The sequence below is a fragment of the Schistocerca cancellata genome, unplaced genomic scaffold (genome assembly GCF_023864275.1).
Source record: "Schistocerca cancellata isolate TAMUIC-IGC-003103 unplaced genomic scaffold, iqSchCanc2.1 HiC_scaffold_1130, whole genome shotgun sequence".
NCBI classification, from domain to species: domain Eukaryota; kingdom Metazoa; phylum Arthropoda; class Insecta; order Orthoptera; family Acrididae; genus Schistocerca; species Schistocerca cancellata.
Window position 1 is genome coordinate 58,141 of NW_026047129.1, and position 26,035 is coordinate 84,175.

At 51.7% G+C, this 26,035-nt stretch overlaps 24 non-coding genes across 24 annotated transcripts; all 24 read left to right on the top strand.

Moving 5' to 3' along the window:
* The first annotated feature begins 6,182 nt into the window (after nucleotides 1–6,182).
* Nucleotides 6,183–6,301, top strand: LOC126159378 (5S ribosomal RNA). Its single transcript, XR_007534283.1, has one exon. It is a non-coding gene; the product is annotated as a 5S ribosomal RNA (ribosomal RNA).
* Nucleotides 6,302–7,162: 861 nt separating this feature from the next.
* LOC126159379 (5S ribosomal RNA) lies at nucleotides 7,163–7,281 on the top strand. The gene has a single exon (XR_007534284.1). It is a non-coding gene; the product is annotated as a 5S ribosomal RNA (ribosomal RNA).
* Nucleotides 7,282–7,825: 544 nt separating this feature from the next.
* On the top strand, nucleotides 7,826–7,944 carry LOC126159380 (5S ribosomal RNA). Its single transcript, XR_007534285.1, has one exon. It is a non-coding gene; the product is annotated as a 5S ribosomal RNA (ribosomal RNA).
* An 836-nt stretch (nucleotides 7,945–8,780) lies between these two features.
* Nucleotides 8,781–8,899, top strand: LOC126159381 (5S ribosomal RNA). Its single transcript, XR_007534286.1, has one exon. It is a non-coding gene; the product is annotated as a 5S ribosomal RNA (ribosomal RNA).
* An 861-nt stretch (nucleotides 8,900–9,760) lies between these two features.
* LOC126159382 (5S ribosomal RNA) lies at nucleotides 9,761–9,879 on the top strand. The gene has a single exon (XR_007534287.1). It is a non-coding gene; the product is annotated as a 5S ribosomal RNA (ribosomal RNA).
* Nucleotides 9,880–10,423: 544 nt separating this feature from the next.
* Nucleotides 10,424–10,542, top strand: LOC126159285 (5S ribosomal RNA). Its single transcript, XR_007534197.1, has one exon. It is a non-coding gene; the product is annotated as a 5S ribosomal RNA (ribosomal RNA).
* An 852-nt stretch (nucleotides 10,543–11,394) lies between these two features.
* LOC126159286 (5S ribosomal RNA) lies at nucleotides 11,395–11,513 on the top strand. The gene has a single exon (XR_007534198.1). It is a non-coding gene; the product is annotated as a 5S ribosomal RNA (ribosomal RNA).
* Nucleotides 11,514–12,365: 852 nt separating this feature from the next.
* On the top strand, nucleotides 12,366–12,484 carry LOC126159288 (5S ribosomal RNA). The gene has a single exon (XR_007534199.1). It is a non-coding gene; the product is annotated as a 5S ribosomal RNA (ribosomal RNA).
* A 543-nt stretch (nucleotides 12,485–13,027) lies between these two features.
* On the top strand, nucleotides 13,028–13,146 carry LOC126159289 (5S ribosomal RNA). The gene has a single exon (XR_007534200.1). It is a non-coding gene; the product is annotated as a 5S ribosomal RNA (ribosomal RNA).
* A 544-nt stretch (nucleotides 13,147–13,690) lies between these two features.
* LOC126159290 (5S ribosomal RNA) lies at nucleotides 13,691–13,809 on the top strand. The gene has a single exon (XR_007534201.1). It is a non-coding gene; the product is annotated as a 5S ribosomal RNA (ribosomal RNA).
* An 852-nt stretch (nucleotides 13,810–14,661) lies between these two features.
* LOC126159292 (5S ribosomal RNA) lies at nucleotides 14,662–14,780 on the top strand. The gene has a single exon (XR_007534203.1). It is a non-coding gene; the product is annotated as a 5S ribosomal RNA (ribosomal RNA).
* Nucleotides 14,781–15,641: 861 nt separating this feature from the next.
* Nucleotides 15,642–15,760, top strand: LOC126159293 (5S ribosomal RNA). Its single transcript, XR_007534204.1, has one exon. It is a non-coding gene; the product is annotated as a 5S ribosomal RNA (ribosomal RNA).
* A 543-nt stretch (nucleotides 15,761–16,303) lies between these two features.
* LOC126159294 (5S ribosomal RNA) lies at nucleotides 16,304–16,422 on the top strand. Its single transcript, XR_007534205.1, has one exon. It is a non-coding gene; the product is annotated as a 5S ribosomal RNA (ribosomal RNA).
* Nucleotides 16,423–16,966: 544 nt separating this feature from the next.
* LOC126159295 (5S ribosomal RNA) lies at nucleotides 16,967–17,085 on the top strand. The gene has a single exon (XR_007534206.1). It is a non-coding gene; the product is annotated as a 5S ribosomal RNA (ribosomal RNA).
* A 544-nt stretch (nucleotides 17,086–17,629) lies between these two features.
* LOC126159296 (5S ribosomal RNA) lies at nucleotides 17,630–17,748 on the top strand. The gene has a single exon (XR_007534207.1). It is a non-coding gene; the product is annotated as a 5S ribosomal RNA (ribosomal RNA).
* Nucleotides 17,749–18,600: 852 nt separating this feature from the next.
* Nucleotides 18,601–18,719, top strand: LOC126159297 (5S ribosomal RNA). The gene has a single exon (XR_007534208.1). It is a non-coding gene; the product is annotated as a 5S ribosomal RNA (ribosomal RNA).
* Nucleotides 18,720–19,580: 861 nt separating this feature from the next.
* Nucleotides 19,581–19,699, top strand: LOC126159298 (5S ribosomal RNA). Its single transcript, XR_007534209.1, has one exon. It is a non-coding gene; the product is annotated as a 5S ribosomal RNA (ribosomal RNA).
* Nucleotides 19,700–20,242: 543 nt separating this feature from the next.
* LOC126159299 (5S ribosomal RNA) lies at nucleotides 20,243–20,361 on the top strand. The gene has a single exon (XR_007534210.1). It is a non-coding gene; the product is annotated as a 5S ribosomal RNA (ribosomal RNA).
* Nucleotides 20,362–20,905: 544 nt separating this feature from the next.
* LOC126159300 (5S ribosomal RNA) lies at nucleotides 20,906–21,024 on the top strand. Its single transcript, XR_007534211.1, has one exon. It is a non-coding gene; the product is annotated as a 5S ribosomal RNA (ribosomal RNA).
* Nucleotides 21,025–21,876: 852 nt separating this feature from the next.
* LOC126159301 (5S ribosomal RNA) lies at nucleotides 21,877–21,995 on the top strand. Its single transcript, XR_007534212.1, has one exon. It is a non-coding gene; the product is annotated as a 5S ribosomal RNA (ribosomal RNA).
* An 861-nt stretch (nucleotides 21,996–22,856) lies between these two features.
* Nucleotides 22,857–22,975, top strand: LOC126159304 (5S ribosomal RNA). The gene has a single exon (XR_007534214.1). It is a non-coding gene; the product is annotated as a 5S ribosomal RNA (ribosomal RNA).
* A 544-nt stretch (nucleotides 22,976–23,519) lies between these two features.
* On the top strand, nucleotides 23,520–23,638 carry LOC126159305 (5S ribosomal RNA). Its single transcript, XR_007534215.1, has one exon. It is a non-coding gene; the product is annotated as a 5S ribosomal RNA (ribosomal RNA).
* An 852-nt stretch (nucleotides 23,639–24,490) lies between these two features.
* On the top strand, nucleotides 24,491–24,609 carry LOC126159306 (5S ribosomal RNA). Its single transcript, XR_007534216.1, has one exon. It is a non-coding gene; the product is annotated as a 5S ribosomal RNA (ribosomal RNA).
* An 861-nt stretch (nucleotides 24,610–25,470) lies between these two features.
* On the top strand, nucleotides 25,471–25,589 carry LOC126159307 (5S ribosomal RNA). Its single transcript, XR_007534217.1, has one exon. It is a non-coding gene; the product is annotated as a 5S ribosomal RNA (ribosomal RNA).
* Nucleotides 25,590–26,035: the final 446 nt, after the last annotated feature.

Here is a 26,035-nt window from a genome sequence, read left to right on the forward strand (position 1 = left end):
CGATCAGAAGCGTGATGTCGCTGTTCGACATTTACGCACCGTTTTAAGTCAGCAGCCCACTGGTGACGGTTCCGTTGTGCCGACCGACACAGCTTCGGCTGTGGCGACGCCGCCATTGCCGACGAAACGGAAGGCTGAAGACACCCACCAGCGTCGGGTTTGTCCTTCTGCCCTTGAGCGTGTGCCGACCTCTTCTTCCGACGTGGAGATGCCCGTCGTTGATCCTTTGTCGGCAGCCTCCGGTGGCACAGATTCTGGGACCGCGTCCACCCCCACTTCCGTCCCCCCCACTGACTGGGCGGCGGATGTGGAAGGTGGTGCGGAGACTTAGTGATTTCTTTGTTGTCCCTTAATCCAGTTGACGGGAATTACACCCGTCTTTTTCGAGAACTTTTTATCCTTTTTGGTGGCTGAAATTCCGTCAATGTCTGCTGTCTGTTTTTTATGAGGAGTTTTTTGTGCTTGTGTCTTTTAATTGTGTATGGCGCCTGAGCGTTGTTCGTGGAATATTTTAACTATCACTGTTATTCTCTGTTGTTCCCTCTTCCAGTCGACGGGAATCAATTCAGTCTTTTTAGAGAAAATTTTATCCTTTTTGGTGGCTGAAATTCCGTCCATGTTTGCTGTTTGTTTTTAAATGAGGAGCGTTTTGTGTTTGTGTATTTTAATTGTGTATGGAGCCTGAGCGTTGTTCGTGGAATATTTTAACTATCAATGTCAACAAGTTGAGTAACCCGCACAAGTTGTCGGCTTTGCTCACTTTTTTACATGACTCCCACTGTCATGTGGCATTTTTACAGGAAGTTACGCGTCAGGCTCTGTTGTTTTTACTTGACGCTTCTGATTTTACTGTCGTTGATAATATAATGTCCGACGAACAGACTGGTACTGCTATCTTAATCCGTCCTGAATTCGATGTTAGCAATATTGAAATATTGCCAAATGGCCGCGCTATAGCATGTACCGTCAATGGTCTTGCCTTTGTCAATGTGTATGCTCATGCCGGTGACAAGCCAGCGCGGAATAAATTTTATGGTCAGGATCTCTGTCCACTTCTCCATCGTAATCATACTGACTTAGTGATCGGTGGTGATTTTAATGCTGTGATTGATGGTCGAGATCAGGAGCCGCGTCCTAACTGGTGCCAGGAATTACGTACGTTGGTTGACAGTTTTCGGCTCCGCGACACGTGGCGTGTGCTGCATCCGGACAAGACGCATTTCACCCACTTTTACGCCACCGGTCACAGTCGCTTGGACAGGATCTATGTGTCTTCGCCGCTCGCCGCCCACGTCCGGAAGGCGGACGTGTTGCCGGTTATTTTTTCAGACCATTGCGGTTACATGTGTCAACTCTTCTTGCCGCGTGCGCGCCCTACTCGGCGCCCCACTATTTGGAAATTTAACTGTAGCCTTTTGGACGATGCCAGTCTAACGTCTCAATTTACTGCGTTGTGGCGCAAGCTCTTGCGTGGTAAGGGAGATGGCGGCAGTACTATCGGGTGGTGGGTGGCGGTCGCCAAGCCGGCTATTCGGCGTTTTTTAATCGATTTTAGCCGCGATGCGGCGCATTGGCGTCGGTCGACGGCACGTTTTTACCAGGATTGTTTAAAGGATATTGCTCAGCGAGTCGCGACGTCACCTGAGTTGCTTCCGGTTTTTAATCAATTCAAAGCCAAGCTCCTCGATGATCTACGTCGGAAGGGTGTTGGGACTATCGCGCGGAGCCAACCGGTGGGTGACGTGGAAGGGGAGCCGCTCTCTCTCTACCACCTGAGCAGGGAGCGCCGGCGGCGCGAGCGGTTGGCCATCCGTAAATGGGTCCAGCGAGATGGCACGTCCACATCCGATGGTGCGGCCATTGAGCGAGAAGTTCACGCGCACTTTGAGACGCTCTTTCGACAGGTTGACGTCGACGCCGGGGCGCTGCGCGATTTTTTGCAGAGGGTCCCACGTGTGTTAACACGACAAGATAGAGCCAGTTTAAATGAACCTTTTACCCTTGATGACTTAGATACAGCTGTGAAACGGAGTCCTCGGGGCCGGTCCCCTGGACTGGACGGGATTCCCGCGGAATTTTATTTAAAATTTTTCAGTCTTTTAAGTGATGTTTTAATTGCCATTATGAATGAGGTCCATAACGGCGTTGCTATTCCTGCGGAATTTTCAGAAGGGCGCATTGCCCTCGTTCCGAAATCGACCGCCACACCAAATCTCGACAATGTCCGTCCTATAACCTTGCTGAACGCCGACTATAAAATTATAGCGCGGTGTATCACGCACAGGTTGACGGACGTTATGCCAAAGGTGGTGAGTGACCATCAGACTTGCGCTGTCAGGGACCGTAACATATTCGATGCTGTTCTGGCGTACCGGGATTGTATCGGATATGTAAAAAGTCACAGGCTCCGGACGGCTGCGATAATGCTGGTCGACTTCAAAAACGCTTTCGATCGGATTAGTCACACCTATCTGCGGCAGGTCTTGGTCGGTTTCGGATTTGGTCCTAAACTGACGACGATGGTGTATAATATTTTAAGGAATGCCACGTCACGGGTTGTAATAAACGGAATTCCCAGTCGTGTTATACCTATTAGCCGCTCAGTTCGCCAGGGCTGCCCCTTGTCTATGTCGCTCTTCGCTTTGGCTTTGGATCCGCTCCTCCGCTGTATCGCCCAGGAATGCCGGGGCATTCGCATTGGTGGCGATCAGCTGATCTGTAGAGCGTATGCCGACGACCTCGGCGTGTTCCTTGATCAGCCAGAGGACATTAACAGGCTGCATGGTGTTTTACAGCGATTTGAGAGGGCGACGGGGGCTATCGTGAATCCTCGGAAGACTGTTTTGCTCCCTCTTACACCTCGCCTGCGTACTGCTCGCGGCGACTGGTTTTGTGTCAAGCAACGACAGACAGTGCTCGGTGTCATTCTGACCGACAATCTGCAGCGTATGGAAGCTCTGAATTGGCGGTCCACGCTGTATAAGGTTAGGGCCGTTGCGAAACTGTATGCCTCTCGGAATTTGGCGCTCCGTCAACGGGTGGCCCTTATTAACACGCAGATTTTGGCCAAAGCGTGGTATCTGGCACAAGTCCTACCTGTGCCGAAACAACTGGAACGGGCCCTTCAACAGGCGGTCTATTGGTTGCTATGGAAGGGTGACATTTTTAAGGTCTCCCTGGCAACCTGTACCTTGAGTCTGGCGGAGGGGGGGCTGGGTTTCGTTGACTTTCGCAACAAGTGTGCGGCGCTCTTCGTAAAGCGGACTACCGTGGTGCTTGACAAGGGGCCGTGCAGTCCGACGGCTGCCTTGTTCCGTGCGTACCGCCCGCCATCGGTGATTGCTCCGGTCTCGATCAGTCATATTCCGTCCACGTTGAACTTCGTACGCCGGTATTATGTGTATAACAGCTATCTGGTGCTCGGCGATGTCCGTGCGTGCAATGTCGGTGACATTATTCGCGCTCTTCGGGGATCGCCGAGCAGGAATAAATGGGAGTATCGGCTACCTCAGCACGACTGGCGGATGGTGTGGCGGAACCTCGCCACCGCCGTTATTCCTGCTGACGTTCACGGAACATGGTATAAAGTGGTCAACCGCACAATTCCGACTAATGCTAAGCTGCACTCTATCGGTCTGCTTCCTTCGGGTGTCTGTGATTCGTGTCCTGAGGAGGACACTATCGAACACCGATTCGAGTGTCGGAAATTCCGTGTTGTTTGGGACATTGCGTGTGACATGGTGCGTCTAATCAACAGAGTGGACAGGCGGCAGGTGACAGCTTTGGACGCCATCGTGCCTCAGTGTGTAGCGTATCCGGCCACCAAACGGAATGCTACTCTTTGGATTTTGGGACACACGGTTTATTGTATTTTCGCCCTGAAATTGACTGATGCCGTCGACTTTCTGTCTTACCTGTGGGCGGAACATCATTTGACCCTTGGTCGACAGGCTTATTCCTCGATTTTTGCCAATTTTTTGCATGTCGCCTTGGCCCATGCATTCACTAAATTGTCACTTTCCTGATACGACTCTATACCCAATCATGACATTTTTCTTTTTCCTATCTGATACTACTGCCAATATTCCTGTTGGCGTTTATGACGAACCCTTGCTTACCACCGGTCTTCCTTTCTTGGGTAATGATTTTCTGGCTTGGTAAAGTTGTGTTTATAATGGACCGTACATTAACGAAACCGTACACATGACCTACATTTATGTGAATGGCGCTTTGTCCGTCAAAAGTTCTTTTATGTTTGCTTTACTTTCTGTTCCTCCTTTCTTTCTTTCTTGTTATTTGTTCCTTTCTCGCGGCGACTGAGGGGGCCGAGTCGCGGTGATCATTTTATCACAGTTGGTGTGTGTCTGAATGTGGGACTCTTTCCCATTGCTATGCGTCGACGTTTGTTTTATTCTCCATGTACCATCCGTCAGCCGTTAGCGGAGACATGTTTTCTTTCGGACTTTCTTTTATTTGCGGTGGATTTCCTTTTTTTTGGTGGATGCCGTGTGACTGTTGCTTTGACGGGTTGTCATTGTTGTAGATCACTGTCGATGCCAGTTTCCACGGCGTCCAGTAGCCACTTTTGTTTCTATTATTTGGCATGCAGTCTGGAAGACGGATTACCTTGCGTTTCTTTTCTTATCTTGGCGGATGCATATTCCTTTCTGATATTTGTAGTGGAAACCCACAGCATATATTCACGCCGGCACATCTCGCCGATGAAGGCAACTTTTGGAGGGCGTAAATCAGGAGCTCTTGATAAGTCAACAGCACCTTTATAGCTCGAGAAAAAAAAAAAAAAAAAAAAAAAAAAAAAAAAAAAAAAAAAAAAAAAAAAAAAAAAAAAAAAAAGTGCTGTTGGCTCCCTTCCTGGTTTTTTTTTTTTTTGTTATGTCGACATCCCAATTTTCAAACTACCTTTCAAAAAAAAAAAAAAAAAAAAAAAAAAAAAAAAAAAAAAAAAAAAAAGGTGCTGTTGGCTCCCTTCCTGTTTTTTTTTTCTTTTTTGTTATGTCGCCTGCCCAATTTTCAAACTACCTTTCTGTTAAAAAAAAAAAAAAAAAAAAAAAAAAAACGTGCTGTTGGCCCTTTCTCATTTTTTTCATTTTTACGTCGCTAAAAAAAAAAAAAAAAAGGTGCTGTTGGCTCCCTTCCTGTTTTTTTTTTCTTTTTTGTTATGTCGCCTGCCCAATTTTCAAACTACCTTTCTGTTAAAAAAAAAAAAAAAAAAAAAAAAAAAAAAAAAAAAAAAAACGTGCTGTTGGCCCTTTCTCATTTTTTTCATTTTTACGTCGCTAAAAAAAAAAAAAAAAAAGGTGCTGTTGGCTCCCTTCCTGTTTTTTTTTTTGTTATGTCGCCAGCCCAATTTTCAAACTACCTTTCTGTTGTGACAAAGATGCTTCCTTAAGCCTTTTAAACTACTGTAATGGTACGAAAATGCAGTAATTAACTCAGTTTGAGGGAGAATGTGCTAACCAAGTTTGCCAAGAAGACTTTGAAAACGACAAAACAGTACGAATCGGCAGGTGATTTCTGAAATACGTCACCGCCTATTGTTGTGTAGGAGTGTAGAGTTCCAAATTTGATTTGTAACCACGAATTTATTCCTTAGTCGTCTCGTCTCGTCTCGTCTCGTCTCGTCCCGCAGACGTTTGTCGTGCTTGCGCTGTCATATGGACCACGACCCGAGCGGCAGCGAGCGGCAGTCGAGCAAAGTCGGGACAAGTCGGGACGGGGACAGGGAAAGGGATAGGAATGGTGCGAATGCACTGCAAACTACGCAGACACCTGGTGTGAGGCGAGGCGAGGCGAGGCGAGGCGAGGCGAGGAAGCCCACATCGCTACCAGTGGGCCCTCCAGCACGACACTGCCACACCCCGCACAGGCCTTCCGCTGAACACCAGGGACAAGATGCGTCCTCCGCTTGTGTCGAAGGCTGCACGCGCCCAGCGAATGACAGGGGGTGCAACGAGCAGCAGTGCGTCTCACACACGCGGCGGTGCGCCCGCCAATTCGGCCGTCACTCTGCTGGGACGCCGGGCGCGCCTCCCCGCGCCGTCCATGAGGAACTGGCGGTTGCGGAAGGAAGCGCTTTCGTCAAATGCGGCCGAAAACTAACATTTTGTGTGTTGGGAGAAAAGCCGAACGCGAATTCTGCCGTGCTCCTACATTAGATGAGCGCCAACGGCCATACCATGATGAATACACCGGTTCTCGTCCGATCACCGAAGTTAAGCATCATCGGGCACGGCTAGTACTTGGATGGGTGACCGCCTGGGAAACCCGGGTGCTGTTGGCTCCCTTCCTGTTTTTTTTTTGTTATGTCGCCAGCCCAATTTTCAAACTACCTTTCTGTTGTGACAAAGATGCTTCCTTAAGCCTTTTAAACTACTGTAATGGTACGAAAATGCAGTAATTAACTCAGTTTGAGGGAGAATGTGCTAACCAAGTTTGCCAAGAAGACTTTGAAAACGACAAAACAGTACGAATCGGCAGGTGATTTCTGAAATACGTCACCGCCTATTGTTGTGTAGGAGTGTAGAGTTCCAAATTTGATTTGTAACCACGAATTTATTCCTTAGTCGTCTCGTCTCGCCTCGTCTCGTCTCGTCCCGCAGACGTTTGTCGTGCTTGCGCTGTCATATGGACCACGACCCGAGTGGCAGCGAGCGGCAGCGAGCGGCAGTCGAGCAAAGTCGGGACAAGTCGGGACGGGGACAGGGACAGGGATAGGAATGGTGCGAATGCACTGCAAACTACGCAGACACCTGGTGTGAGGCGAGGCGAGGCGAGGCGAGGCGAGGCGAGGAAGCCCACATCGCTACCAGTTGGCCCTCCAGCACGACACTGCCACACCCCGCACAGGCCTTCCGCTGAACACCAGGGACAAGATGCGTCCTCCGCTAGTGTCGAAGGCTGCACGCGCCCAGCGAATGACAGGGGGTGCAACGAGCAGCACTGCGTCTCACACACGCGGCGGTGCGCCCGCCAATTCGGCCGTCACTCTGCTGGGACGCCGGGCGCGCCTCCCCGCGCCGTCCATGAGGAACTGGCGGTTGCGGAAGGAAGCGCTTTCGTCAAATGCGGCCGAAAACTAACATTTTGTGTGTTGGGAGAAAAGCCGAACGCGAATTCTGCCGTGCTCCTACATTAGATGAGCGCCAACGGCCATACCATGATGAATACACCGGTTCTCGTCCGATCACCGAAGTTAAGCATCATCGGGCACGGCTAGTACTTGGATGGGTGACCGCCTGGGAAACCCGGGTGCTGTTGGCTCCCTTCCTGTTTTTTTTTTTGTTATGTCGCCAGCCCAATTTTCAAACTACCTTTCTGTTGTGACAAAGATGCTTCCTTAAGCCTTTTAAACTACTGTAATGGTACGAAAATGCAGTAATTAACTCAGTTTGAGGGAGAATGTGCTAACCAAGTTTGCCAAGAAGACTTTGAAAACGACAAAACAGTACGAATCGGCAGGTGATTTCTGAAATACGTCACCGCCTATTGTTGTGTAGGAGTGTAGAGTTCCAAATTTGATTTGTAACCACGAATTTATTCCTTAGTCGTCTCGTCTCGTCTCGTCTCGTCTCGTCCCGCAGACGTTTGTCGTGCTTGCGCTGTCATATGGACCACGACCCGAGCGGCAGCGAGCGGCAGTCGAGCAAAGTCGGGACAAGTCGGGACGGGGACAGGGACAGGTATAGGAATGGTGCGAATGCATTGCAAACTACGCAGACACCTGGTGTGAGGCGGAAAACTAACATTTTGTGTGTTGGGAGAAAAGCCGAACGCGAATTCTGCCGTGCTCCTACATTAGATGAGCGCCAACGGCCATACCATGATGAATACACCGGTTCTCGTCCGATCACCGAAGTTAAGCATCATCGGGCACGGCTAGTACTTGGATGGGTGACCGCCTGGGAAACCCGGGTGCTGTTGGCTCCCTTCCTGTTTTTTTTTTGTTATGTCGCCAGCCCAATTTTCAAACTACCTTTCTGTTGTTACAAAGATGCTTCCTTAAGCCTTTTAAACTACTGTAATGGTACGAAAATGCAGTAATTAACTCAGTTTGAGGGAGAATGTGCTAACCAAGTTTGCCAAGAAGACTTTGAAAACGACAAAACAGTACGAATCGGCAGGTGATTTCTGAAATACGTCACCGCCTATTGTTGTGTAGGAGTGTAGAGTTCCAAATTTGATTTGTAACCACGAATTTATTCCTTAGTCGTCTCGTCTCGTCTCGTCTCGTCTCGTCCCGCAGACGTTTGTCGTGCTTGCGCTGTCATATGGACCACGACCCGAGCGGCAGCGAGCGGCAGTCGAGCAAAGTCGGGACAAGTCGGGACGGGGACAGGGAAAGGGATAGGAATGGTGCGAATGCACTGCAAACTACGCAGACACCTGGTGTGAGGCGAGGCGAGGCGAGGAAGCCCACATCGCTACCAGTGGGCCCTCCAGCACGACACTGCCACACCCCGCACAGGCCTTCCGCTGAACACCAGGGACAAGATGCGTCCTCCGCTTGTGTCGAAGGCTGCACGCGCCCAGCGAATGACAGGGGGTGCAACGAGCAGCAGTGCGTCTCACACACGCGGCGGTGCGCCCGCCAATTCGGCCGTCACTCTGCTGGGACGCCGGGCGCGCCTCCCCGCGCCGTCCATGAGGAACTGGCGGTTGCGGAAGGAAGCGCTTTCGTCAAATGCGGCCGAAAACTAACATTTTGTGTGTTGGGAGAAAAGCCGAACGCGAATTCTGCCGTGCTCCTACATTAGATGAGCGCCAACGGCCATACCATGATGAATACACCGGTTCTCGTCCGATCACCGAAGTTAAGCATCATCGGGCACGGCTAGTACTTGGATGGGTGACCGCCTGGGAAACCCGGGTGCTGTTGGCTCCCTTCCTGTTTTTTTTTTGTTATGTCGCCAGCCCAATTTTCAAACTACCTTTCTGTTGTGACAAAGATGCTTCCTTAAGCCTTTTAAACTACTGTAATGGTACGAAAATGCAGTAATTAACTCAGTTTGAGGGAGAATGTGCTAACCAAGTTTGCCAAGAAGACTTTGAAAACGACAAAACAGTACGAATCGGCAGGTGATTTCTGAAATACGTCACCGCCTATTGTTGTGTAGGAGTGTAGAGTTCCAAATTTGATTTGTAACCACGAATTTATTCCTTAGTCGTCTCGTCTCGCCTCGTCTCGTCTCGTCCCGCAGACGTTTGTCGTGCTTGCGCTGTCATATGGACCACGACCCGAGTGGCAGCGAGCGGCAGCGAGCGGCAGTCGAGCAAAGTCGGGACAAGTCGGGACGGGGACAGGGACAGGGATAGGAATGGTGCGAATGCACTGCAAACTACGCAGACACCTGGTGTGAGGCGAGGCGAGGCGAGGCGAGGCGAGGCGAGGAAGCCCACATCGCTACCAGTTGGCCCTCCAGCACGACACTGCCACACCCCGCACAGGCCTTCCGCTGAACACCAGGGACAAGATGCGTCCTCCGCTAGTGTCGAAGGCTGCACGCGCCCAGCGAATGACAGGGGGTGCAACGAGCAGCACTGCGTCTCACACACGCGGCGGTGCGCCCGCCAATTCGGCCGTCACTCTGCTGGGACGCCGGGCGCGCCTCCCCGCGCCGTCCATGAGGAACTGGCGGTTGCGGAAGGAAGCGCTTTCGTCAAATGCGGCCGAAAACTAACATTTTGTGTGTTGGGAGAAAAGCCGAACGCGAATTCTGCCGTGCTCCTACATTAGATGAGCGCCAACGGCCATACCATGATGAATACACCGGTTCTCGTCCGATCACCGAAGTTAAGCATCATCGGGCACGGCTAGTACTTGGATGGGTGACCGCCTGGGAAACCCGGGTGCTGTTGGCTCCCTTCCTGTTTTTTTTTTTGTTATGTCGCCAGCCCAATTTTCAAACTACCTTTCTGTTGTGACAAAGATGCTTCCTTAAGCCTTTTAAACTACTGTAATGGTACGAAAATGCAGTAATTAACTCAGTTTGAGGGAGAATGTGCTAACCAAGTTTGCCAAGAAGACTTTGAAAACGACAAAACAGTACGAATCGGCAGGTGATTTCTGAAATACGTCACCGCCTATTGTTGTGTAGGAGTGTAGAGTTCCAAATTTGATTTGTAACCACGAATTTATTCCTTAGTCGTCTCGTCTCGTCTCGTCTCGTCTCGTCCCGCAGACGTTTGTCGTGCTTGCGCTGTCATATGGACCACGACCCGAGCGGCAGCGAGCGGCAGTCGAGCAAAGTCGGGACAAGTCGGGACGGGGACAGGGACAGGTATAGGAATGGTGCGAATGCATTGCAAACTACGCAGACACCTGGTGTGAGGCGGAAAACTAACATTTTGTGTGTTGGGAGAAAAGCCGAACGCGAATTCTGCCGTGCTCCTACATTAGATGAGCGCCAACGGCCATACCATGATGAATACACCGGTTCTCGTCCGATCACCGAAGTTAAGCATCATCGGGCACGGCTAGTACTTGGATGGGTGACCGCCTGGGAAACCCGGGTGCTGTTGGCTCCCTTCCTGTTTTTTTTTTTGTTATGTCGCCAGCCCAATTTTCAAACTACCTTTCTGTTGTGACAAAGATGCTTCCTTAAGCCTTTTAAACTACTGTAATGGTACGAAAATGCAGTAATTAACTCAGTTTGAGGGAGAATGTGCTAACCAAGTTTGCCAAGAAGACTTTGAAAACGACAAAACAGTACGAATCGGCAGGTGATTTCTGAAATACGTCACCGCCTATTGTTGTGTAGGAGTGTAGAGTTCCAAATTTGATTTGTAACCACGAATTTATTCCTTAGTCGTCTCGTCTCGTCTCGTCTCGTCTCGTCCCGCAGACGTTTGTCGTGCTTGCGCTGTCATATGGACCACGACCCGAGCGGCAGCGAGCGGCAGTCGAGCAAAGTCGGGACAAGTCGGGACGGGGACAGGGACAGGGATAGGAATGGTGCGAATGCACTGCAAACTACGCAGACACCTGGTGTGAGGCGAGGCGAGGCGAGGCGAGGCGAGGCGAGGAAGCCCACATCGCTACCAGTGGGCCCTCCAGCACGACACTGCCACACCCCGCACAGGCCTTCCGCTGAACACCAGGGACAAGATGCGTCCTCCGCTTGCGTCGAAGGCTGCACGCGCCCAGCGAATGACAGGGGGTGCAACGAGCAGCAGTGCGTCTCACACACGCGGCGGTGCGCCCGCCAATTCGGCCGTCACTCTGCTGGGACGCCGGGCGCGCCTCCCCGCGCCGTCCATGAGGAACTGGCGGTTGCGGAAGGAAGCGCTTTCGTCAAATGCGGCCGAAAACTAACATTTTGTGTGTTGGGAGAAAAGCCGAACGCGAATTCTGCCGTGCTCCTACATTAGATGAGCGCCAACGGCCATACCATGATGAATACACCGGTTCTCGTCCGATCACCGAAGTTAAGCATCATCGGGCACGGCTAGTACTTGGATGGGTGACCGCCTGGGAAACCCGGGTGCTGTTGGCTCCCTTCCTGTTTTTTTTTTTGTTATGTCGCCAGCCCAATTTTCAAACTACCTTTCTGTTGTGACAAAGATGCTTCCTTAAGCCTTTTAAACTACTGTAATGGTACGAAAATGCAGTAATTAACTCAGTTTGAGGGAGAATGTGCTAACCAAGTTTGCCAAGAAGACTTTGAAAACGACAAAACAGTACGAATCGGCAGGTGATTTCTGAAATACGTCACCGCCTATTGTTGTGTAGGAGTGTAGAGTTCCAAATTTGATTTGTAACCACGAATTTATTCCTTAGTCGTCTCGTCTCGTCTCGTCTCGTCTCGTCCCGCAGACGTTTGTCGTGCTTGCGCTGTCATATGGACCACGACCCGAGCGGCAGCGAGCGGCAGTCGAGCAAAGTCGGGACAAGTCGGGACGGGGACAGGGACAGGGATAGGAATGGTGCGAATGCACTGCAAACTACGCAGACACCTGGTGTGAGGCGAGGCGAGGCGAGGCGAGGCGAGGCGAGGAAGCCCACATCGCTACCAGTTGGCCCTCCAGCACGACACTGCCACACCCCGCACAGGCCTTCCGCTGAACACCAGGGACAAGATGCGTCCTCCGCTAGTGTCGAAGGCTGCACGCGCCCAGCGAATGACAGGGGGTGCAACGAGCAGCAGTGCGTCTCACACACGCGGCGGTGCGCCCGCCAATTCGGCCGTCACTCTGCTGGGACGCCGGGCGCGCCTCCCCGCGCCGTCCATGAGGAACTGGCGGTTGCGGAAGGAAGCGCTTTCGTCAAATGCGGCCGAAAACTAACATTTTGTGTGTTGGGAGAAAAGCCGAACGCGAATTCTGCCGTGCTCCTACATTAGATGAGCGCCAACGGCCATACCATGATGAATACACCGGTTCTCGTCCGATCACCGAAGTTAAGCATCATCGGGCACGGCTAGTACTTGGATGGGTGACCGCCTGGGAAACCCGGGTGCTGTTGGCTCCCTTCCTGTTTTTTTTTTGTTATGTCGCCAGCCCAATTTTCAAACTACCTTTCTGTTGTGACAAAGATGCTTCCTTAAGCCTTTTAAACTACTGTAATGGTACGAAAATGCAGTAATTAACTCAGTTTGAGGGAGAATGTGCTAACCAAGTTTGCCAAGAAGACTTTGAAAACGACAAAACAGTACGAATCGGCAGGTGATTTCTGAAATACGTCACCGCCTATTGTTGTGTAGGAGTGTAGAGTTCCAAATTTGATTTGTAACCACGAATTTATTCCTTAGTCGTCTCGTCTCGTCTCGTCTCGTCTCGTCCCGCAGACGTTTGTCGTGCTTGCGCTGTCATATGGACCACGACCCGAGCGGCAGCGAGCGGCAGTCGAGCAAAGTCGGGACAAGTCGGGACGGGGACAGGGACAGGTATAGGAATGGTGCGAATGCATTGCAAACTACGCAGACACCTGGTGTGAGGCGGAAAACTAACATTTTGTGTGTTGGGAGAAAAGCCGAACGCGAATTCTGCCGTGCTCCTACATTAGATGAGCGCCAACGGCCATACCATGATGAATACACCGGTTCTCGTCCGATCACCGAAGTTAAGCATCATCGGGCACGGCTAGTACTTGGATGGGTGACCGCCTGGGAAACCCGGGTGCTGTTGGCTCCCTTCCTGTTTTTTTTTTTGTTATGTCGCCAGCCCAATTTTCAAACTACCTTTCTGTTGTGACAAAGATGCTTCCTTAAGCCTTTTAAACTACTGTAATGGTACGAAAATGCAGTAATTAACTCAGTTTGAGGGAGAATGTGCTAACCAAGTTTGCCAAGAAGACTTTGAAAACGACAAAACAGTACGAATCGGCAGGTGATTTCTGAAATACGTCACCGCCTATTGTTGTGTAGGAGTGTAGAGTTCCAAATTTGATTTGTAACCACGAATTTATTCCTTAGTCGTCTCGTCTCGTCTCGTCTCGTCTCGTCCCGCAGACGTTTGTCGTGCTTGCGCTGTCATATGGACCACGACCCGAGCGGCAGCGAGCGGCAGTCGAGCAAAGTCGGGACAAGTCGGGACGGGGACAGGGACAGGTATAGGAATGGTGCGAATGCATTGCAAACTACGCAGACACCTGGTGTGAGGCGGAAAACTAACATTTTGTGTGTTGGGAGAAAAGCCGAACGCGAATTCTGCCGTGCTCCTACATTAGATGAGCGCCAACGGCCATACCATGATGAATACACCGGTTCTCGTCCGATCACCGAAGTTAAGCATCATCGGGCACGGCTAGTACTTGGATGGGTGACCGCCTGGGAAACCCGGGTGCTGTTGGCTCCCTTCCTGTTTTTTTTTTTGTTATGTCGCCAGCCCAATTTTCAAACTACCTTTCTGTTGTGACAAAGATGCTTCCTTAAGCCTTTTAAACTACTGTAATGGTACGAAAATGCAGTAATTAACTCAGTTTGAGGGAGAATGTGCTAACCAAGTTTGCCAAGAAGACTTTGAAAACGACAAAACAGTACGAATCGGCAGGTGATTTCTGAAATACGTCACCGCCTATTGTTGTGTAGGAGTGTAGAGTTCCAAATTTGATTTGTAACCACGAATTTATTCCTTAGTCGTCTCGTCTCGTCTCGTCTCGTCTCGTCCCGCAGACGTTTGTCGTGCTTGCGCTGTCATATGGACCACGACCCGAGCGGCAGCGAGCGGCAGTCGAGCAAAGTCGGGACAAGTCGGGACGGGGACAGGGACAGGGATAGGAATGGTGCGAATGCACTGCAAACTACGCAGACACCTGGTGTGAGGCGAGGCGAGGCGAGGCGAGGCGAGGCGAGGAAGCCCACATCGCTACCAGTGGGCCCTCCAGCACGACACTGCCACACCCCGCACAGGCCTTCCGCTGAACACCAGGGACAAGATGCGTCCTCCGCTTGCGTCGAAGGCTGCACGCGCCCAGCGAATGACAGGGGGTGCAACGAGCAGCAGTGCGTCTCACACACGCGGCGGTGCGCCCGCCAATTCGGCCGTCACTCTGCTGGGACGCCGGGCGCGCCTCCCCGCGCCGTCCATGAGGAACTGGCGGTTGCGGAAGGAAGCGCTTTCGTCAAATGCGGCCGAAAACTAACATTTTGTGTGTTGGGAGAAAAGCCGAACGCGAATTCTGCCGTGCTCCTACATTAGATGAGCGCCAACGGCCATACCATGATGAATACACCGGTTCTCGTCCGATCACCGAAGTTAAGCATCATCGGGCACGGCTAGTACTTGGATGGGTGACCGCCTGGGAAACCCGGGTGCTGTTGGCTCCCTTCCTGTTTTTTTTTTGTTATGTCGCCAGCCCAATTTTCAAACTACCTTTCTGTTGTGACAAAGATGCTTCCTTAAGCCTTTTAAACTACTGTAATGGTACGAAAATGCAGTAATTAACTCAGTTTGAGGGAGAATGTGCTAACCAAGTTTGCCAAGAAGACTTTGAAAACGACAAAACAGTACGAATCGGCAGGTGATTTCTGAAATACGTCACCGCCTATTGTTGTGTAGGAGTGTAGAGTTCCAAATTTGATTTGTAACCACGAATTTATTCCTTAGTCGTCTCGTCTCGCCTCGTCTCGTCTCGTCCCGCAGACGTTTGTCGTGCTTGCGCTGTCATATGGACCACGACCCGAGTGGCAGCGAGCGGCAGCGAGCGGCAGTCGAGCAAAGTCGGGACAAGTCGGGACGGGGACAGGGACAGGGATAGGAATGGTGCGAATGCACTGCAAACTACGCAGACACCTGGTGTGAGGCGAGGCGAGGCGAGGCGAGGCGAGGCGAGGAAGCCCACATCGCTACCAGTTGGCCCTCCAGCACGACACTGCCACACCCCGCACAGGCCTTCCGCTGAACACCAGGGACAAGATGCGTCCTCCGCTAGTGTCGAAGGCTGCACGCGCCCAGCGAATGACAGGGGGTGCAACGAGCAGCAGTGCGTCTCACACACGCGGCGGTGCGCCCGCCAATTCGGCCGTCACTCTGCTGGGACGCCGGGCGCGCCTCCCCGCGCCGTCCATGAGGAACTGGCGGTTGCGGAAGGAAGCGCTTTCGTCAAATGCGGCCGAAAACTAACATTTTGTGTGTTGGGAGAAAAGCCGAACGCGAATTCTGCCGTGCTCCTACATTAGATGAGCGCCAACGGCCATACCATGATGAATACACCGGTTCTCGTCCGATCACCGAAGTTAAGCATCATCGGGCACGGCTAGTACTTGGATGGGTGACCGCCTGGGAAACCCGGGTGCTGTTGGCTCCCTTCCTGTTTTTTTTTTGTTATGTCGCCAGCCCAATTTTCAAACTACCTTTCTGTTGTGACAAAGATGCTTCCTTAAGCCTTTTAAACTACTGTAATGGTACGAAAATGCAGTAATTAACTCAGTTTGAGGGAGAATGTGCTAACCAAGTTTGCCAAGAAGACTTTGAAAACGACAAAACAGTACGAATCGGCAGGTGATTTCTGAAATACGTCACCGCCTATTGTTGTGTAGGAGTGTAGAGTTCCAAATTTGATTTGTAACCACGAATTTATTCCTTAGTCGTCTCGTCTCGTCTCGTCTCGTCTCGTCCCGCAGACGTTTGTCGTGCTTGCGCTGTCATATGGACCACGACCCGAGCGGCAGCGAGCGGCAGTCGAGCAAAGTCGGGACAAGTCGGGACGGGGACAGGGACAGGTATAGGAATGGTGCGAATGCATTGCAAACTACGCAGACACCTGGTGTGAGGCGGAAAACTAACATTTTGTGTGTTGGGAGAAAAGCCGAACGCGAATTCTGCCGTGCTCCTACATTAGATGAGCGCCAACGGCCATACCATGATGAATACACCGGTTCTCGTCCGATCACCGAAGTTAAGCATCATCGGGCACGGCTAGTACTTGGATGGGTGACCGCCTGGGAAACCCGGGTGCTGTTGGCTCCCTTCCTGTTTTTTTTTTTGTTATGTCGCCAGCCCAATTTTCAAACTACCTTTCTGTTGTGACAAAGATGCTTCCTTAAGCCTTTTAAACTACTGTAATGGTACGAAAATGCAGTAATTAACTCAGTTTGAGGGAGAATGTGCTAACCAAGTTTGCCAAGAAGACTTTGAAAACGACAAAACAGTACGAATCGGCAGGTGATTTCTGAAATACGTCACCGCCTATTGTTGTGTAGGAGTGTAGAGTTCCAAATTTGATTTGTAACCACGAATTTATTCCTTAGTCGTCTCGTCTCGTCTCGTCTCGTCTCGTCCCGCAGACGTTTGTCGTGCTTGCGCTGTCATATGGACCACGACCCGAGCGGCAGCGAGCGGCAGTCGAGCAAAGTCGGGACAAGTCGGGACGGGGACAGGGACAGGTATAGGAATGGTGCGAATGCATTGCAAACTACGCAGACACCTGGTGTGAGGCGGAAAACTAACATTTTGTGTGTTGGGAGAAAAGCCGAACGCGAATTCTGCCGTGCTCCTACATTAGATGAGCGCCAACGGCCATACCATGATGAATACACCGGTTCTCGTCCGATCACCGAAGTTAAGCATCATCGGGCACGGCTAGTACTTGGATGGGTGACCGCCTGGGAAACCCGGGTGCTGTTGGCTCCCTTCCTGTTTTTTTTTTTGTTATGTCGCCAGCCCAATTTTCAAACTACCTTTCTGTTGTGACAAAGATGCTTCCTTAAGCCTTTTAAACTACTGTAATGGTACGAAAATGCAGTAATTAACTCAGTTTGAGGGAGAATGTGCTAACCAAGTTTGCCAAGAAGACTTTGAAAACGACAAAACAGTACGAATCGGCAGGTGATTTCTGAAATACGTCACCGCCTATTGTTGTGTAGGAGTGTAGAGTTCCAAATTTGATTTGTAACCACGAATTTATTCCTTAGTCGTCTCGTCTCGTCTCGTCTCGTCTCGTCCCGCAGACGTTTGTCGTGCTTGCGCTGTCATATGGACCACGACCCGAGCGGCAGCGAGCGGCAGTCGAGCAAAGTCGGGACAAGTCGGGACGGGGACAGGGACAGGTATAGGAATGGTGCGAATGCATTGCAAACTACGCAGACACCTGGTGTGAGGCGGAAAACTAACATTTTGTGTGTTGGGAGAAAAGCCGAACGCGAATTCTGCCGTGCTCCTACATTAGATGAGCGCCAACGGCCATACCATGATGAATACACCGGTTCTCGTCCGATCACCGAAGTTAAGCATCATCGGGCACGGCTAGTACTTGGATGGGTGACCGCCTGGGAAACCCGGGTGCTGTTGGCTCCCTTCCTGTTTTTTTTTTTGTTATGTCGCCAGCCCAATTTTCAAACTACCTTTCTGTTGTGACAAAGATGCTTCCTTAAGCCTTTTAAACTACTGTAATGGTACGAAAATGCAGTAATTAACTCAGTTTGAGGGAGAATGTGCTAACCAAGTTTGCCAAGAAGACTTTGAAAACGACAAAACAGTACGAATCGGCAGGTGATTTCTGAAATACGTCACCGCCTATTGTTGTGTAGGAGTGTAGAGTTCCAAATTTGATTTGTAACCACGAATTTATTCCTTAGTCGTCTCGTCTCGTCTCGTCTCGTCTCGTCCCGCAGACGTTTGTCGTGCTTGCGCTGTCATATGGACCACGACCCGAGCGGCAGCGAGCGGCAGTCGAGCAAAGTCGGGACAAGTCGGGACGGGGACAGGGACAGGGATAGGAATGGTGCGAATGCACTGCAAACTACGCAGACACCTGGTGTGAGGCGAGGCGAGGCGAGGCGAGGCGAGGCGAGGAAGCCCACATCGCTACCAGTGGGCCCTCCAGCACGACACTGCCACACCCCGCACAGGCCTTCCGCTGAACACCAGGGACAAGATGCGTCCTCCGCTTGCGTCGAAGGCTGCACGCGCCCAGCGAATGACAGGGGGTGCAACGAGCAGCAGTGCGTCTCACACACGCGGCGGTGCGCCCGCCAATTCGGCCGTCACTCTGCTGGGACGCCGGGCGCGCCTCCCCGCGCCGTCCATGAGGAACTGGCGGTTGCGGAAGGAAGCGCTTTCGTCAAATGCGGCCGAAAACTAACATTTTGTGTGTTGGGAGAAAAGCCGAACGCGAATTCTGCCGTGCTCCTACATTAGATGAGCGCCAACGGCCATACCATGATGAATACACCGGTTCTCGTCCGATCACCGAAGTTAAGCATCATCGGGCACGGCTAGTACTTGGATGGGTGACCGCCTGGGAAACCCGGGTGCTGTTGGCTCCCTTCCTGTTTTTTTTTTGTTATGTCGCCAGCCCAATTTTCAAACTACCTTTCTGTTGTGACAAAGATGCTTCCTTAAGCCTTTTAAACTACTGTAATGGTACGAAAATGCAGTAATTAACTCAGTTTGAGGGAGAATGTGCTAACCAAGTTTGCCAAGAAGACTTTGAAAACGACAAAACAGTACGAATCGGCAGGTGATTTCTGAAATACGTCACCGCCTATTGTTGTGTAGGAGTGTAGAGTTCCAAATTTGATTTGTAACCACGAATTTATTCCTTAGTCGTCTCGTCTCGCCTCGTCTCGTCTCGTCCCGCAGACGTTTGTCGTGCTTGCGCTGTCATATGGACCACGACCCGAGTGGCAGCGAGCGGCAGCGAGCGGCAGTCGAGCAAAGTCGGGACAAGTCGGGACGGGGACAGGGACAGGGATAGGAATGGTGCGAATGCACTGCAAACTACGCAGACACCTGGTGTGAGGCGAGGCGAGGCGAGGCGAGGCGAGGCGAGGAAGCCCACATCGCTACCAGTTGGCCCTCCAGCACGACACTGCCACACCCCGCACAGGCCTTCCGCTGAACACCAGGGACAAGATGCGTCCTCCGCTAGTGTCGAAGGCTGCACGCGCCCAGCGAATGACAGGGGGTGCAACGAGCAGCAGTGCGTCTCACACACGCGGCGGTGCGCCCGCCAATTCGGCCGTCACTCTGCTGGGACGCCGGGCGCGCCTCCCCGCGCCGTCCATGAGGAACTGGCGGTTGCGGAAGGAAGCGCTTTCGTCAAATGCGGCCGAAAACTAACATTTTGTGTGTTGGGAGAAAAGCCGAACGCGAATTCTGCCGTGCTCCTACATTAGATGAGCGCCAACGGCCATACCATGATGAATACACCGGTTCTCGTCCGATCACCGAAGTTAAGCATCATCGGGCACGGCTAGTACTTGGATGGGTGACCGCCTGGGAAACCCGGGTGCTGTTGGCTCCCTTCCTGTTTTTTTTTTGTTATGTCGCCAGCCCAATTTTCAAACTACCTTTCTGTTGTGACAAAGATGCTTCCTTAAGCCTTTTAAACTACTGTAATGGTACGAAAATGCAGTAATTAACTCAGTTTGAGGGAGAATGTGCTAACCAAGTTTGCCAAGAAGACTTTGAAAACGACAAAACAGTACGAATCGGCAGGTGATTTCTGAAATACGTCACCGCCTATTGTTGTGTAGGAGTGTAGAGTTCCAAATTTGATTTGTAACCACGAATTTATTCCTTAGTCGTCTCGTCTCGTCTCGTCTCGTCTCGTCCCGCAGACGTTTGTCGTGCTTGCGCTGTCATATGGACCACGACCCGAGCGGCAGCGAGCGGCAGTCGAGCAAAGTCGGGACAAGTCGGGACGGGGACAGGGACAGGTATAGGAATGGTGCGAATGCATTGCAAACTACGCAGACACCTGGTGTGAGGCGGAAAACTAACATTTTGTGTGTTGGGAGAAAAGCCGAACGCGAATTCTGCCGTGCTCCTACATTAGATGAGCGCCAACGGCCATACCATGATGAATACACCGGTTCTCGTCCGATCACCGAAGTTAAGCATCATCGGGCACGGCTAGTACTTGGATGGGTGACCGCCTGGGAAACCCGGGTGCTGTTGGCTCCCTTCCTGTTTTTTTTTTTGTTATGTCGCCAGCCCAATTTTCAAACTACCTTTCTGTTGTGACAAAGATGCTTCCTTAAGCCTTTTAAACTACTGTAATGGTACGAAAATGCAGTAATTAACTCAGTTTGAGGGAGAATGTGCTAACCAAGTTTGCCAAGAAGACTTTGAAAACGACAAAACAGTACGAATCGGCAGGTGATTTCTGAAATACGTCACCGCCTATTGTTGTGTAGGAGTGTAGAGTTCCAAATTTGATTTGTAACCACGAATTTATTCCTTAGTCGTCTCGTCTCGTCTCGTCTCGTCTCGTCCCGCAGACGTTTGTCGTGCTTGCGCTGTCATATGGACCACGACCCGAGCGGCAGCGAGCGGCAGTCGAGCAAAGTCGGGACAAGTCGGGACGGGGACAGGGACAGGGATAGGAATGGTGCGAATGCATTGCAAACTACGCAGACACCTGGTGTGAGGCGGAAAACTAACATTTTGTGTGTTGGGAGAAAAGCCGAACGCGAATTCTGCCGTGCTCCTACATTAGATGAGCGCCAACGGCCATACCATGATGAATACACCGGTTCTCGTCCGATCACCGAAGTTAAGCATCATCGGGCACGGCTAGTACTTGGATGGGTGACCGCCTGGGAAACCCGGGTGCTGTTGGCTCCCTTCCTGTTTTTTTTTTTGTTATGTCGCCAGCCCAATTTTCAAACTACCTTTCTGTTGTGACAAAGATGCTTCCTTAAGCCTTTTAAACTACTGTAATGGTACGAAAATGCAGTAATTAACTCAGTTTGAGGGAGAATGTGCTAACCAAGTTTGCCAAGAAGACTTTGAAAACGACAAAACAGTACGAATCGGCAGGTGATTTCTGAAATACGTCACCGCCTATTGTTGTGTAGGAGTGTAGAGTTCCAAATTTGATTTGTAACCACGAATTTATTCCTTAGTCGTCTCGTCTCGTCTCGTCTCGTCTCGTCCCGCAGACGTTTGTCGTGCTTGCGCTGTCATATGGACCACGACCCGAGCGGCAGCGAGCGGCAGTCGAGCAAAGTCGGGACAAGTCGGGACGGGGACAGGGAAAGGGATAGGAATGGTGCGAATGCACTGCAAACTACGCAGACACCTGGTGTGAGGCGAGGCGAGGCGAGGCGAGGCGAGGCGAGGAAGCCCACATCGCTACCAGTGGGCCCTCCAGCACGACACTGCCACACCCCGCACAGGCCTTCCGCTGAACACCAGGGACAAGATGCGTCCTCCGCTTGTGTCGAAGGCTGCACGCGCCCAGCGAATGACAGGGGGTGCAACGAGCAGCAGTGCGTCTCACACACGCGGCGGTGCGCCCGCCAATTCGGCCGTCACTCTGCTGGGACGCCGGGCGCGCCTCCCCGCGCCGTCCATGAGGAACTGGCGGTTGCGGAAGGAAGCGCTTTCGTCAAATGCGGCCGAAAACTAACATTTTGTGTGTTGGGAGAAAAGCCGAACGCGAATTCTGCCGTGCTCCTACATTAGATGAGCGCCAACGGCCATACCATGATGAATACACCGGTTCTCGTCCGATCACCGAAGTTAAGCATCATCGGGCACGGCTAGTACTTGGATGGGTGACCGCCTGGGAAACCCGGGTGCTGTTGGCTCCCTTCCTGTTTTTTTTTTGTTATGTCGCCAGCCCAATTTTCAAACTACCTTTCTGTTGTGACAAAGATGCTTCCTTAAGCCTTTTAAACTACTGTAATGGTACGAAAATGCAGTAATTAACTCAGTTTGAGGGAGAATGTGCTAACCAAGTTTGCCAAGAAGACTTTGAAAACGACAAAACAGTACGAATCGGCAGGTGATTTCTGAAATACGTCACCGCCTATTGTTGTGTAGGAGTGTAGAGTTCCAAATTTGATTTGTAACCACGAATTTATTCCTTAGTCGTCTCGTCTCGCCTCGTCTCGTCTCGTCCCGCAGACGTTTGTCGTGCTTGCGCTGTCATATGGACCACGACCCGAGTGGCAGCGAGCGGCAGCGAGCGGCAGTCGAGCAAAGTCGGGACAAGTCGGGACGGGGACAGGGACAGGGATAGGAATGGTGCGAATGCACTGCAAACTACGCAGACACCTGGTGTGAGGCGAGGCGAGGCGAGGCGAGGCGAGGCGAGGAAGCCCACATCGCTACCAGTTGGCCCTCCAGCACGACACTGCCACACCCCGCACAGGCCTTCCGCTGAACACCAGGGACAAGATGCGTCCTCCGCTAGTGTCGAAGGCTGCACGCGCCCAGCGAATGACAGGGGGTGCAACGAGCAGCACTGCGTCTCACACACGCGGCGGTGCGCCCGCCAATTCGGCCGTCACTCTGCTGGGACGCCGGGCGCGCCTCCCCGCGCCGTCCATGAGGAACTGGCGGTTGCGGAAGGAAGCGCTTTCGTCAAATGCGGCCGAAAACTAACATTTTGTGTGTTGGGAGAAAAGCCGAACGCGAATTCTGCCGTGCTCCTACATTAGATGAGCGCCAACGGCCATACCATGATGAATACACCGGTTCTCGTCCGATCACCGAAGTTAAGCATCATCGGGCACGGCTAGTACTTGGATGGGTGACCGCCTGGGAAACCCGGGTGCTGTTGGCTCCCTTCCTGTTTTTTTTTTTGTTATGTCGCCAGCCCAATTTTCAAACTACCTTTCTGTTGTGACAAAGATGCTTCCTTAAGCCTTTTAAACTACTGTAATGGTACGAAAATGCAGTAATTAACTCAGTTTGAGGGAGAATGTGCTAACCAAGTTTGCCAAGAAGACTTTGAAAACGACAAAACAGTACGAATCGGCAGGTGATTTCTGAAATACGTCACCGCCTATTGTTGTGTAGGAGTGTAGAGTTCCAAATTTGATTTGTAACCACGAATTTATTCCTTAGTCGTCTCGTCTCGTCTCGTCTCGTCTCGTCCCGCAGACGTTTGTCGTGCTTGCGCTGTCATATGGACCACGACCCGAGCGGCAGCGAGCGGCAGTCGAGCAAAGTCGGGACAAGTCGGGACGGGGACAGGGACAGGTATAGGAATGGTGCGAATGCATTGCAAACTACGCAGACACCTGGTGTGAGGCGGAAAACTAACATTTTGTGTGTTGGGAGAAAAGCCGAACGCGAATTCTGCCGTGCTCCTACATTAGATGAGCGCCAACGGCCATACCATGATGAATACACCGGTTCTCGTCCGATCACCGAAGTTAAGCATCATCGGGCACGGCTAGTACTTGGATGGGTGACCGCCTGGGAAACCCGGGTGCTGTTGGCTCCCTTCCTGTTTTTTTTTTTGTTATGTCGCCAGCCCAATTTTCAAACTACCTTTCTGTTGTGACAAAGATGCTTCCTTAAGCCTTTTAAACTACTGTAATGGTACGAAAATGCAGTAATTAACTCAGTTTGAGGGAGAATGTGCTAACCAAGTTTGCCAAGAAGACTTTGAAAACGACAAAACAGTACGAATCGGCAGGTGATTTCTGAAATACGTCACCGCCTATTGTTGTGTAGGAGTGTAGAGTTCCAAATTTGATTTGTAACCACGAATTTATTCCTTAGTCGTCTCGTCTCGTCTCGTCTCGTCTCGTCCCGCAGACGTTTGTCGTGCTTGCGCTGTCATATGGACCACGACCCGAGCGGCAGCGAGCGGCAGTCGAGCAAAGTCGGGACAAGTCGGGACGGGGACAGGGACAGGGATAGGAATGGTGCGAATGCACTGCAAACTACGCAGACACCTGGTGTGAGGCGAGGCGAGGCGAGGCGAGGCGAGGCGAGGAAGCCCACATCGCTACCAGTGGGCCCTCCAGCACGACACTGCCACACCCCGCACAGGCCTTCCGCTGAACACCAGGGACAAGATGCGTCCTCCGCTTGCGTCGAAGGCTGCACGCGCCCAGCGAATGACAGGGGGTGCAACGAGCAGCAGTGCGTCTCACACACGCGGCGGTGCGCCCGCCAATTCGGCCGTCACTCTGCTGGGACGCCGGGCGCGCCTCCCCGCGCCGTCCATGAGGAACTGGCGGTTGCGGAAGGAAGCGCTTTCGTCAAATGCGGCCGAAAACTAACATTTTGTGTGTTGGGAGAAAAGCCGAACGCGAATTCTGCCGTGCTCCTACATTAGATGAGCGCCAACGGCCATACCATGATGAATACACCGGTTCTCGTCCGATCACCGAAGTTAAGCATCATCGGGCACGGCTAGTACTTGGATGGGTGACCGCCTGGGAAACCCGGGTGCTGTTGGCTCCCTTCCTGTTTTTTTTTTGTTATGTCGCCAGCCCAATTTTCAAACTACCTTTCTGTTGTGACAAAGATGCTTCCTTAAGCCTTTTAAACTACTGTAATGGTACGAAAATGCAGTAATTAACTCAGTTTGAGGGAGAATGTGCTAACCAAGTTTGCCAAGAAGACTTTGAAAACGACAAAACAGTACGAATCGGCAGGTGATTTCTGAAATACGTCACCGCCTATTGTTGTGTAGGAGTGTAGAGTTCCAAATTTGATTTGTAACCACGAATTTATTCCTTAGTCGTCTCGTCTCGCCTCGTCTCGTCTCGTCCCGCAGACGTTTGTCGTGCTTGCGCTGTCATATGGACCACGACCCGAGTGGCAGCGAGCGGCAGCGAGCGGCAGTCGAGCAAAGTCGGGACAAGTCGGGACGGGGACAGGGACAGGGATAGGAATGGTGCGAATGCACTGCAAACTACGCAGACACCTGGTGTGAGGCGAGGCGAGGCGAGGCGAGGCGAGGCGAGGAAGCCCACATCGCTACCAGTTGGCCCTCCAGCACGACACTGCCACACCCCGCACAGGCCTTCCGCTGAACACCAGGGACAAGATGCGTCCTCCGCTAGTGTCGAAGGCTGCACGCGCCCAGCGAATGACAGGGGGTGCAACGAGCAGCACTGCGTCTCACACACGCGGCGGTGCGCCCGCCAATTCGGCCGTCACTCTGCTGGGACGCCGGGCGCGCCTCCCCGCGCCGTCCATGAGGAACTGGCGGTTGCGGAAGGAAGCGCTTTCGTCAAATGCGGCCGAAAACTAACATTTTGTGTGTTGGGAGAAAAGCCGAACGCGAATTCTGCCGTGCTCCTACATTAGATGAGCGCCAACGGCCATACCATGATGAATACACCGGTTCTCGTCCGATCACCGAAGTTAAGCATCATCGGGCACGGCTAGTACTTGGATGGGTGACCGCCTGGGAAACCCGGGTGCTGTTGGCTCCCTTCCTGTTTTTTTTTTGTTATGTCGCCAGCCCAATTTTCAAACTACCTTTCTGTTGTGACAAAGATGCTTCCTTAAGCCTTTTAAACTACTGTAATGGTACGAAAATGCAGTAATTAACTCAGTTTGAGGGAGAATGTGCTAACCAAGTTTGCCAAGAAGACTTTGAAAACGACAAAACAGTACGAATCGGCAGGTGATTTCTGAAATACGTCACCGCCTATTGTTGTGTAGGAGTGTAGAGTTCCAAATTTGATTTGTAACCACGAATTTATTCCTTAGTCGTCTCGTCTCGTCTCGTCTCGTCTCGTCCCGCAGACGTTTGTCGTGCTTGCGCTGTCATATGGACCACGACCCGAGCGGCAGCGAGCGGCAGTCGAGCAAAGTCGGGACAAGTCGGGACGGGGACAGGGACAGGTATAGGAATGGTGCGAATGCATTGCAA